The sequence below is a fragment of the Oncorhynchus keta genome, chromosome 26 (assembly GCF_023373465.1).
Source record: "Oncorhynchus keta strain PuntledgeMale-10-30-2019 chromosome 26, Oket_V2, whole genome shotgun sequence".
Classification (NCBI taxonomy): domain Eukaryota; kingdom Metazoa; phylum Chordata; class Actinopteri; order Salmoniformes; family Salmonidae; genus Oncorhynchus; species Oncorhynchus keta.
In genome coordinates this window covers 2,203,382-2,216,770 of record NC_068446.1, presented here as the reverse complement: position 1 = coordinate 2,216,770, position 13,389 = coordinate 2,203,382, and the positions used below count along the sequence as shown (strand labels likewise).

Below are 13,389 nucleotides of genomic sequence, written 5' to 3'. Positions count from 1 at the left end.
CATCCATTGAGCATGTTTGGGATGCTCTGGATTGACGTGTACGACAGTGTGTTCCAGTTCCCGCCAATATCCAGAAACTTCCCACAGCCATTGAAGAGGAGTGGGACAACATTCCACAGGCCACAATCAACAGCCTGATCAAATCCACGTGAAGGAGATGTGTCGCGCTGCATGATGCAAATGGTTGTCACAGCAGATACTGACTGGTTTTCTGATCCACGCTCCTATCTCTTTATTAAGGTATCTGTGACCAACAGATGCATATCTGTATTCCCAGTCATGTGAAATCCATAGATTAGGGCCCAATGAATTGATTTAAATTGACTGATTTCCTTATATGAATTGTAACTCATTCAAATCTTTGAAATTGTAGCAGGTTGCGTTTATATATTTTTTTCGGTATAGTTTGGCTCACTTGTATAGTTTAACATTGTAAGGATAAACTATTCATGATTTGATTGTTCTGTAGTTATATTCTCTAAACCAGATGTAGAAACTGCTCTCTCTGAATTGCAGATTAGTTTAGGCTTTATGTGAGGGCCATCTGGCACATTCTAAATGATCATTGATGATTTCTGTGTTTATTTCACGCAATATTTATGACTGTGACTACAGTGTCTAAGGACACTGGCCTATTGTAGGCTTAGCGTGGTATTTTTTACGCACTCGTACAAAGACCATTACATCATTTTACTGACCATAAATAGGCTATTTCACACAGAAACCAAAGAGCAAGGATGTAACATTTTATTTTGGAGAAATAGAAAAATAGTTACATTGTGTTAAATAAAAGAAGACAGCCCCATATTACACTAACAGTATAAACACTAAGCAATGTTATTATGACACTGTCTCACATCCCATGCACGAAACAGTACTGTACCTCACACCTATTAGGAATGTTCCCCAAAACACACAACAGTACTGTACCTCACACCTATTAGGAATGTTCCCCAAAACACACAACAGTACTGTACCTCACACCTATAAGGAATGTTCCCCAAAAACACACAACAGCACTGTACCTCACACCTATTAGGAATGTTCCCCAAAACACACAACAGTACTGTACCTCACACCTATTAGGAATGTTCCCCAAAACACACAACAGTACTGTACCTCACACCTATTAGGAATGTTCCCCAAAAACACACAACAGTACTGTACCTCACACCTATTAGGAATGTTCCCCAAAACACACAACAGTACTGTACCTCACACCTATTAGGAATGTTCCCCAAAACACACAACAGTACTGTACCTCACACCTATTAGGAATGTTCCCCAAAACACACAACAGTACTGTACCTCACACCTATTAGGAATGTTCCCCAAAACACACAACAGTACTGTACCTCACACCTATTAGGAATGTTCCCCAAAACACACAACAGTACTGTACCTCACACCTATTAGGAATGTTCCCCAAAACACACAACAGTACTGTACCTCACACCTATTAGGAATGTTCCCCAAAACACACAACAGTACTGTACCTCACACCTATTAGGAATGTTCCCAAAACACACAACAGTACTGTACCTCACACCTATTAGAATGTTCCCAAAAACACACAACAGTACTGTTTTATTTTTATTTTTTTATTTCACCTTTATTTAACCAGGTAGGCTAGTTGAGAACAAGTTCTCATTTGCAACTGCGACCTGGCCAAGATAAAGCATAGCAGTGTGAACAGACAACACAGAGTTACACATGGAGTAAACAATTAGCAAGTCAATAACACAGTAGAAAAAAATGGGCATTCTATATACAATGTGTGCAAAAGGCATGAGGAGGTTGGCGAATAATACAATTTTGCAGATTAACACTGGAGTGATAAATGATCAGATGGGCATGTACAGGTAGAGATATTGGTGTGCAAAAGAGCAGAAAAGTAAATAAATAAAAACAGTATAAAAACAGTATGGGAATGAGGTAGGTGAAAAAGGGTGAGCTATTTACCTATAGACTATGTACAGCTGCAGCGATCGGTTAGCTGCTCGGATAGCTGATGTTTGAAGTTGGTGAGGGAGATAAAAGTCTCCAACTTCAGCGATTTTGCAAGTCGTTCCAGTCACAGGCAGCAGAGTACTGGAACGAAAGGCGGCAAATGAGGTGTTGGCTTTAGGGATGATCAGTGAGATACACCTGCTGGAGCGCGTGCTACGGATGGGTGTTGCCATCGTGACCAGTGAACTGAGATAAGGCGGAGCTTTACCTAGCATGGACTTGTAGATGACCTGGAGCCAGTGGGTCTGGCGACGAATATGTAGTGAGGGCCAGCCGACTAGAGCATACAAGTCGCAGTGGTGGGTGGTATAAGGTGCTTTAGTGACAAAACGGATGGCACTGTGATAGACTGCATCCAGTTTGCTGAGTAGAGTGTTGGAAGCCATTTTGTAGATGACATCGCCGAAGTCGAGGATCGGTAGGATAGTCAGTTTTACTAGGGTAAGCTTGGCAGCGTGAGTGAAGGAGGCTTTGTTGCGGAATAGAAAGCCGACTCTGGATCTGTACCTCACACCTATTAGGAATGTTCCCCAAAACACACAACAGTACTGTACCTCACACCTATTAGGAATGTTCCCAAAACACACAACAGTACTGTACCTCACACCTATTAGGAATGTTCCCCAAAAACACACAACAGTACTGTACCTCACACCTATTAGGAATGTTCCCAAAACACACAACAGTACTGTACCTCACACCTATTAGGAATGTTCCCCAAAACACACAACAGTACTGTACCTCACACCTATTAGGAATGTTCCCCAAAACACACAAAAGTACTGTACCTCACACCTATTAGGAATGTTCCCAAAACACACAACAGTACTGTACCTCACACCTATTAGGAATGTTCCCCAAAACACACAACAGTACTGTACCTCACACCTATTAGGAATGTTCCCAAAACACACAACAGTACTGTACCTCACACCTATTAGGAATGTTCCCCAAAACACACAACAGTACTGTATCTCACACCTATTAGGAATGTTCCCCAAAACACACAACAGTACTGTACCTCACACCTATTAGGAATGTTCCCCAAAACACACAACAGTACTGTACCTCACACCTATTAGGAATGTTCCCCAAAACACACAACAGTACTGTACCTCACACCTATTAGGAATGTTCCCCAAAACACACAACAGTACTGTACCTCACACCTATTAGGAATGTTCCCCAAAACACACAACAGTACTGTACCTCACACCTATTAGGAATGTTCCCCAAAACACACATAAGACACTAACCCTCTCCCATCCAACTTTTTATACATTTATAAATGTGTTACATTATTGTCATCAAAATGATACATTTATACTGTAGTACAACAGTTTTGAAAAAATATTATCTGGCAGCAAAATGCTCGTATCATGATGTCAGAGAGAACAAATACAATTTACATGAAGTCTTTTTTTCCCATTCAAACACCCAGGAATGTTTGTTTCATTGTTATCAGTCTGCAGCCACTTTAAACAGAAGATACAACATTTGATGGGACCTCTTTATTTAGGACAGACACATTTCTAACTGACCAATAAGCAGGGCTTCCTTACATACGTAAAGCAAAAGGTCATATGTGAAACAAAAAACTAAAAGTATGCAGAGGTTAAGACAAGGACTAAGTTAATGTAACTAATTAATAGTTATCTCTATTTTTCCCTCTTCTCCATCACCCTATGACATGGAGCTGGAACTGAAGGAGGTGCGGCTGTAGGTGGTGCTGCTGACGATGCTGTATCGTCTGGAGGAGCCAGATGATCCCAGGTCCAAGCTGCCTCTCCGAGAGCTCGCCCTCGACCCGGTCCTGGAGCCCGATGTGGACCCGGGAGTGGATGAGTTGTACGGACTACTGATCCCTCTGGAGGAGGCAGAGGCAGCCTGGAGCATCTTGACTCCTGTATTCTCCTCCACCAAGCAGTTATCCATTGCTTCTTTGTAAGAGATCTTCAGCTTGGTCTTGGGGCAGGTCAGGTTCTTGGCATGGTGCCTCGTGTCCTGGAGCTTCTGGGCCCCTCTTCCATCCAGCCAGCCCTCTTTGAGAGCTTCCTTGATGGTCCTCCTGCGGCCCAGCTCTGGGTCATACAGGCCTCCAGTAACAAACTGGAACTCCAGGAAGCGGTGGCCCGCCTCATAGGGAAGCCACTTCTCCCTCATGGCCTCAGCAGCGGACATTTTATGTTTACACTTGATGTCTTCAAACCCGATGTAGGCCTTCTGGGCGGGCTTCAGCCTGGTAGCCATGTCGTTCTCGATGATCCCCTGGCTGGAGGCCTCCTGGATGGACAGGTGCCGTCCATCGGAAGGGTTTACAATGCCTCCGGTGCAAGCCTGGGCCTCCAGTAGTCTCTGGGCAGAAATGCTGTCCACCAGCCCACGTTTGTGAGCCTCGGCGATGGAGATCTTCTCTAGGGCCTCTATGTCAAAGATGGCGCCCACGGGGCTCTGCTCCCCATCCAAGACCACAGCTTCAGCAGGGCAAGCCAGGGAGACAGAGATACTGGCGATATGCTTCCGAGTGCTGGGAGAGGAAGGGCCATCGGGCTGGGTAAAGGAGCTGCTGGTGGTGGATCTGGTGATGGTGGAGCAGTCGCCAATGATGGAGCTGCCAATGATGGAGCTGCCAATGATGGAGCTGCCAATGATGGAGCTGCCAATGATGGAGCTCGTCTTCTCAGCCTTGATGGAAGTAGATGATGTTGAAGTGATCCGTGGTGAGTAGGTGGTTGATGAAGACAGCGGGGATGAGTATGCTGCTGCTGATGTTGCTGCTGCTCTGGCTTTGGATGACGATGTCGATGAGGAGGAGGAAGACGAAGCAGAGGATCTGTTTGCTTTGGTCTTGCTGGTGATGATGTCAGCAAACTGTGTGAGAGTAATCATCTGCGATCTGTACTGGTCGTACAATGATTGGTTGATCACACTCTTCTCCAGCAGCTCTCTGATGTCATACTGGATCTCCGTCTTTCTGTCGAAGATGACCAATCTCTTGGATCCATCCTAGGTGGGTGGTGATTTCCACTCTTGCTGCGACAGCTCCAGGAACATCTCGTGGTCGATCAGCCCCTTGTCGTACGCTTCCTTCACCGACATATCCTTATTGGTGTCTGGGTCTACAATCACCACCCTCCTCTTCCTTTGAGTGCTCTTCTGGGTGATGGGCTGAGGCGGTTCCTTCTTCTTCTTGATGGAGAGGAGAACCAGGCCAGTCTTCTGGTCTATGATGCAGCGTTTCTTTAGCTGGAGATAAGTTAGGTTGTCCTGGTTGTTTGGATCGAAGAAGCCCTTGGAGTTGTCCCCTTCGTCTGTCAGGATCTGGTTCATTTCCTTGCTGAAGTAGCCCTTCTTATAGGCAGTCACCACCTCGATGCGGTGGCTGTGTCTGGGGTCGATGATGCCCCCGCTGGCAATCTGAGCCTCGAGTAGATGGATCCCATGTCCCTTCTCGATCAGCCCCTTCTCTATGGCCTGGAACAGGGAGATGATCTTGTCCGTGCCTGGGTCTTTATACCCGGTGACGGCCCTCTCTGCAGACAACAGTTGGTCTTTGAACTCCGGCCCAGCCAGGCCCCTCTTGTAGGCATCGACCACGGTCAGACAGAGGTTGTTGACGGGGTCAATCATGAATCCAGAGGCGGCCTGGGCTTCAAGGAGCTCCAGGGTGGTGCTGGGCTTCAGTAACCCTTCCTTCATGGCCTGGTAGATGGACAAGGTCTTGTCGTTTGCCTCGTTGTAGACCCCGGCAATACAGGTGGAGCCACGGAGGTACGACCTCAACCGGTGCTCGATGTCCTGGCTGGTCAGTTTGCCTTCCTTCAGTTGGTCCATGTCAGATTTCTCCAAGAGGTCAGGTCTGTGACAGACACCTCTCCCCTGAGACCCTTCACTGTCATGGGCTTCTCTGGAGCGGGGAGAATCAGGAGACCTGTGGTGGGTTCGGCCTTGCATCTCCTCTTCAGGGATACGTAGCTGGCTCCCAGCTGGGTGTCTGGGTCCAAGTAACACTCAGGTTGTTGGTTCAAGGCTCGGTACAGATCCTCGTCGATCAGGTCCCGGTCCATGGCTGCATCTTTAGGGAGGAAGACACTGAGGACAGGGTCTATGATTCCCCCTACTGATTCTTGTGCCTGGAGCATCCGCAGAGCTGTGACTCTATCGATCAGGCCCTTCCTCATAGCCTGGCCTGCTGACAAGAGCTTGGTGGTGTTGGGGTCACGGTACCCCAGACATGCAGCCTCAGCAATCAGCAGCCTCTCTCTGTCCTCCTCATATACCACTCCTCTCCTGCACGCCTCCTGCACCGTCATCTTCTCGTTGGCTCTGGGATCCACAATGTGGCCTGTGGCAGCTTGGGCCTCTAGCAGCAAGATGGCGCTGTCTTCAGAGAGGATGTTCTCTCTCTTGGCCTCTGTGAGGGACATTTTACCTTGAGGTCCCACATCCACACCAGAGATACTACCAGTCCCCTTAAGATTGAGTTTGATTTCCACAGACACCTCGCGGACGGTCTTCTGACCGTTCAGGAGCTGTCCGTAAGTCACTTTGTTGAAGACCCCACAGTCCAGCAGCTGCTTGGCAGTCACCATTTTGCGGACACCTTCGAAGACCAGCGTGGCGCGGTCCAAATATTTCTTTCCGCTCTCGTCCATCTGGGTGTGTTTGGCGAAGGCGTAGGGCCTCTCCCTGAGTTTACTCAACTCTGCCTCCAGGGAGTCTCTGACGGAGGTGAGTTCAGAGAACTGGGTCTGGGTGATCAGCAGCCTGCTCTTATAACGCTCCTCCACCTCCCTCAGCTCTCTCATCAACCGCTCTATCTCAGTCTTCAGAGAGCTCCTCTCCCGCTCCAGCTTCTCCTTCTCCGAGTTAAACTGCCTCACCTCGCCTTCCTTGGACTCGTACTGGCCCTTCCAGTACAGGAAGTCCTTCTTGACCTGAATGGATGAATAAATGTATTAATTGATGGATGAATAAATAATATAAAATATGATAATAATACAAATTAATTTAATATGAATCATAAATGAATGAATCAATGGATGGATGGATAGATAAATAAAGGAATGAATTAATTAATCAAATTTAAAATACATATATAAGATTGACTCCAGACAGCAAAGTGAAATCAACAATACACACCTTCTCGTTCTCCTCCTGCAGGCACAGCTTGATGCGTGACTCGGACTCAAGAGAGACTTTCATGTGGTTCAGCTCTTCCTCTAGCTTCTGAGAGCGAGCTCTGTCCTGGTTTGTCTGCTTTAGCTTCAACAGCAGAGCATCTCTCTCCATCTCTATCTCGTTGTACTGGGTCTCAGTGGACTGAATCAGACAGGATGTCTGGATGGGGAGAGACAGGGGGGGAGAAGGGTCAAGGGAGAGAGAGAGAGAGAGGAAGAGAAGGAGAGAGAGGCAGTCACCAGAGGGGTGAAGGTGTGATAGACAGATAGACAAAGGGGCAGAATATTAGCAGGTTAGCGTTTTTCGTCATTAATCTTGTTCTTGAGGCATCTCTGCAGGGTGGTCACTAATTGGCACAGTTTTTTTAAAACCTAACCTTAACCATACTGCTAACCCGAATGCCTAGTGGTTCCCGTAACCTTGAATTAAGCTTAGTTTTCATAAATATTTACAATATAGCCCATTTAGATTTTGCAGCTGGCCTATCTAAGCGGAAATCGCTCAGTTCTGCCTCCAGGACAAGATTCATGACAATAAATGTCCACCTGCAAAATATTAGTTGAGTGATTAGTTTTAGAATAATGATGAATTATTTTGTCAGAAAATGTCACAGAATTAGCTGATTTGGCATTTACAATAAGAACAGCATGCTCTGTTATTGAAAAACAAAACACAGCTCTCAATAACTTACCCACACATTGGCAATAAGCAGTTCTCATTGGTCAATTAAAATGACCCGAACATGGAAACAAGAGTGCAATTGGTTTCCTGTACATTCAAAGGAAATAGACAGATACTGTCAGAGACTGATTACCAGTTTACTAGACTAGACAAACAATAATCTATCTACTAATATTACTAGATACATGGACACGACAATAATTACAAGGACAGAGACTACATTAAGACCAGAGGACAAGATCAGTGATGATGTAGACACTGTGGATCACTGGAGACAAAACAAAGCAAAGGCAAAAAGCCTGATGATTGGTAAATCAACAGAGGAAGTATCTAGTTGTGGGCAGGGGTGTGAGAAAGCAGTATGGTGAAGGCAACCCCATTGGATGCACAGATTGCATTTGCATTCCTTTTTTTTTTCAATCTTTCAATTGAAAATGCAAATCACAACACATACAAGGATGCATGCCTTGCATGGGTTTCACAATAAACAAGCAAAGGCAGGCATCTCCATGAGGTTTGCCAGCATGCAAGATAAACGGATTGTCTGCAGCCAGCTAAAGCTATCCACCAACTAACTAAATCAGTCTGATTTGAAGAAACACAAAACAGTCCGACATGAACCTCTGAGGTTCAAGACAAGTACCTCAAAGACCTGACCCTGGAGTTGCCCTATCTCCATCCTGAGTTTCTCCCTCTCCGAAGAGAGCTCTGCCACCAGGCTCTGGGTATCCAGGCTGCTTCCCGAGCTGCTCTTCAGCTGCAGCTCCAGGACAGTGATCTGGGCCACCAGCTCGTCATCAGCCCCCTGTCTGGTCCTCAGCAGCTCCTCCCTCTCATGTTTCACCCCCCTCAACTCCTCCTCGAGCCGCAGTCGCTCTTTGGTCAGGGTCTGGGTCAGGGTCTGGAGACGCTCGTGTTCTACCGAGCTCTCGTTGAGCACTCGGGTCTTCTCCTCGATGGTCTTGTAGAGTGTTTCGTTACGGAGATTAGCGGACCTTGGCCTGCTCCTGGAGGAGATGCTGTTGGAGTGACTTTAGCTCGGAGCTCAGAGACGCCAGACACTCCGTGGAGGCTTTGAACTCCTTCAACCTCCTCTCTAGCTCCTCCTGTGCTCCTCTTCTCCCCTCCTCCCCACGGCTTTGGCCTCCTCCTGACTGCGACGCAGGGTGGTGATGGTGCTGGTGTACTCCCGCATGGTGTGGTTGGTTTTCTGGAGCTCTGTCTCCACGTGCCTCCTCTTGATCACCTCCTCCTGGCCGGTTCTCCTCAAAGCCTCCACCTCCCCATCTTTCCTTTCAAGAGTAGCCTGCAGCTCCTTGATGCATCCCTGTAACCTGGCTACAGTCTGCTCTGCCTTGTTCTTCTCACCGCTCACCTTCTTAAACTCTGTACAGATACTAACCAGCTCCTCCTCCACCTCCCTCAGCCGGGTCACAGCCTGGGAGGAGGAGGTCCATTTGCCCTGAATCACCCCCAGAAGCAGCTCCATCCTGGTCCTCTCCTCCTCCAATGCTCTCCTCCTCCTCTGCTCCTCGTCCAGGCTGTGTGTGAGGAGGACCAGCTGGTCGCTTCTGTCCTGCAGGGCCTTGGTGAGCTCTGACACCTCACCTCTATACTGACTACTGTCCTCCCCTCTCTGCCTGACTAATATCTCCACCTGCGCCTCCAGCTCCCTTCTCCTCCGCGCCTCCTCTGTGACCACAGATCTCTGAGAATGGGCCTCCTCCTCCGCCATCGTCCTCTGCTCCTCGGCCTGACTCAGAGACACATTCAGCCTCCTGAGCTGGTCCTCCTGGTCCCTCCTATCAGCCTCTAGCCGTTCACACTGCAACTTGATGCCCTGGTCCACCTCCTCCCTCTGGGAAGACAGGTGCTGGATGTCCGTCCTGCAGATGGTAATCTGGGACTCGTAGCTGAGCTTTAGCTTACTGATCTCCACACTGCATTGTCTCCTTACCTTAGACAGCTCTTGCTCCAGCTCTTTGAAGCGCTGCTCCTCCTCCTCCAGCTGCTTCCTTAACCGCTCTGCCTCCCTCTCCTGGGTCCCCACGCTCTTCTCCACCTCCATCTTTGCCCAGTTGGCCTGCTCCAACTCCTTCTGCCTCCTCCTCAGCACCTGCTCGTGCTCATCCTGCTGCTCCCCGTAGCGCTCATCCGCCATCCTCCTCTTCCTCTTCTCCTCCTCGACGAGGGAGTTGAGGCGGGTCACCTGCTCCTGCAGCTCCTTCAGTTGGCCGCAGGTGGAGGCAAGGGAGTCCTGAGTGGCGCTGCACTGCAGGGCCGTGCTCCTCTTCACCTCCTCCACAGAGAGGAGCTGCTCCTGCGACTGGGACAGCTCAAGCCGGTAGCGGACTAACGCCTCCTCCAGAGAACTGTTCTTAGCGTTGTGGTCCTCAATGTCCTCTTTGAGCAGCCGTAGCTCCTCCTCCAACAGGTCGATCCTGGTGTTACGCATCTACAGGTGGAGAATGAAGGATTAGGGTCAAGTAGAGTGGATAATAATATTTGCAACTTGGCAAATAAACTTGAATCTATAATGAAAGCCCTACTACAAGGTCTAAAACAGGGGTGTCAAACTCAATCAGCACAAGGGCCATCTTGAAAAAACACAACAAATTTGCATCGTGGCACCCTTGCACTTTTTTCAAGTAACTCACAATTTTCACAAAAAATATGTTGAAATTTACCAAAATATTTGGTCTCCACAATTCTGTATTTCCCCGTTAATATTACCAAACTTTTTTTTTTTTTTTTTTAAAGAACTTAATATATCCATTTAAATAAGATAATAAACAGAAATGGCATTGATAAAATTATTGACACCCTAGACTTATATATTATTTGGTAGCACATAGATCTGGACTCATTGCTGGCCACATCAGAACAGTCCAGTGTTTTATCTTGAACCATTCCTGGGTGCTTTTTGAAGTGTGTTTGGGGTCATTGTCCTGCTGGAAGACCTATGACCTTCAATGAGGACCCAGTTTTCTGAAATTGGTTCTGACATTACATCTAAAATGCCTTGTTATTCTCCTGATCCATGCACACGTTCAAGGCCAGAGGCAGCAAAGTAACCCCAAAAACATCACAGATGTTTGACTGTAGGGAAGGTGATATAACATCATAGATGTTTGACTGTAGGGAAGGTGATATAACATCACAGATGTTTGACTGTAGGGAAGGTGATATAACATCACAGATGTTTGACTGTAGGGAAGGTGATATAACATCACAGATGTTTGACTGTAGGGAAGGTGATATAACATCACAGATGTTTGACTGCGGGGAAGGTGATATAACATCACAGATGTTTGACTGTAGGGAAGGTGATATAACATCACAGATGTTTGACTGTAGGGAAGGTGATATAACATCACAGATGTTTGACTGTAGGGAAGGTGATATAACATCACAGATGTTTGACTGTAGGGAAGGTGATATAACATCACAGATGTTTGACTGTAGGGAAGGTGATATAACATCACAGATGTTTGACTGTAGGGAAGGTGATATAACATCACAGATGTTTGACTGCGGGGAAGGTGATATAACATCACAGATGTTTGACTGCGGGGAAGGTGATATAACATCACAGATGTTTGACTGTAGGGAAGGTGATATAACATCACAGATGTTTGACTGTAGGGAAGGTGATATAACATCACAGATGTTTGACTGTAGGGAAGGTGATATAACATCACAGATGTTTGACTGTAGGGAAGGTGATATAACATCACAGATGTTTGACTGTAGGGAAGGTGATATAACATCATAGATGTTTGACTGTAGGAAGGTGATATAACATCACAGATGTTTGACTGTAGGGAAGGTGATATAACATCAGATGTTTGACTGTAGGGAAGGTGATATAACATCACAGATGTTTGACTGTAGGGAAGGTGATATAACATCACAGATGTTTGACTGATATAACATCACAGATGTTTGGGAAGGTGATATAACATCACAGATGTTTGACTGTAGGGAAGGTGATATAACATCACAGATGTTTGACTGTAGGGAAGGTGATATAACATCACAGATGTTTGACTGTAGGGAAGGTGATATAACATCACAGATGTTTGACTGTAGGGAAGGTGATATAACATCACAGATGTTTGACTGTAGGGAAGGTGATATAACATCACAGATGTTTGACTGTAGGGAAGGTGATATAACATCACAGATGTTTGACTGTAGGGAAGGTGATATAACATCACAGATGTTTGACTGTAGGGAAGGTGATATAACATCACAGATGTTTGACTGTAGGGAAGGTGATATAACATCACAGATGTTTGACTGTAGGGAAGGTGATATAACATCACAGATGTTTGACTGTAGGGAAGGTGATATAACATCACAGATGTTTGACTGTAGGGAAGGTGATATAACATCATAGATGTTTGACTGTAGGGAAGGTGATATAACATCACAGATGTTTGACTGTAGGGAAGGTGATATAACATCACAGATGTTTGACTGTAGGGAAGGTGATATAACATCACAGATGTTTGACTGTAGGGAAGGTGATATAACATCACAGATGTTTGACTGTAGGGAAGGTGATATAACATCACAGATGTTTGACTGTAGGGAAGGTGATATAACATCACAGATGTTTGACTGTAGGGAAGGTGATATAACATCACAGATGTTTGACTGTAGGGAAGGTGATATAACATCACAGATGTTTGACTGTAGGAAGGTGATATAACATCACAGATGTTTGACTGTAGGGAAGGTGATATAACATCACAGATGTTTGACTGTAGGGAAGGTGATATAACATCACAGATGTTTGACTGTAGGGAAGGTGATATAACATCACAGATGTTTGACTGTAGGGAAGGTGATATAACATCACAGATGTTTGACTGTAGGGAAGGTGATATAACATCACAGATGTTTGACTGTAGGGAAGGTGATATAACATCACAGATGTTTGACTGTAGGGAAGGTGATATAACATCACAGATGTTTGACTGTAGGGAAGGTGATATAACATCACAGATGTTTGACTGTAGGGAAGGTGATATAACATCATAGATGTTTGACTGTAGGAAGGTGATATAACATCACAGATGTTTGACTGTAGGGAAGGTGATATAACATCACAGATGTTTGACTGTAGGGAAGGTGATATAACATCACAGATGTTTGACTGTAGGGAAGGTGATATAACATCACAGATGTTTGACTGTAGGGAAGGTGATATAACATCACAGATGTTTGACTGTAGGGGAGGTGATATAACATCACAGATGTTTGACTGTAGGGAAGGTGATATAACATCACAGATGTTTGACTGCGGGGAAGGTGATATTTTCTTTGGAGGCTTCATTTTGTTTTCTGTAAACATAGAGATGGTGTGCTTTACCAAAAAGCTCTAATTTGGTCTCATCTATCCACAGGACATTCTCCCAGAATGATTTTGGCATGTTCAGGTGTGTTTTGGCAAATCAGGCTTCCTTAAGTCTCTCTCTCTCTGCAGTGGGATCCTCCTGGGTCTCCTAC

At 46.0% G+C, this 13,389-nt stretch overlaps 1 pseudogene; it reads right to left on the bottom strand.

The window, feature by feature from the left end:
- Positions 1 to 733: 733 nt before the first annotated feature.
- The window catches only part of LOC118382413 (desmoplakin-like), a 35,083-nt pseudogene continuing 22,427 nt past the window's right edge, over positions 734 to 13,389 (bottom strand).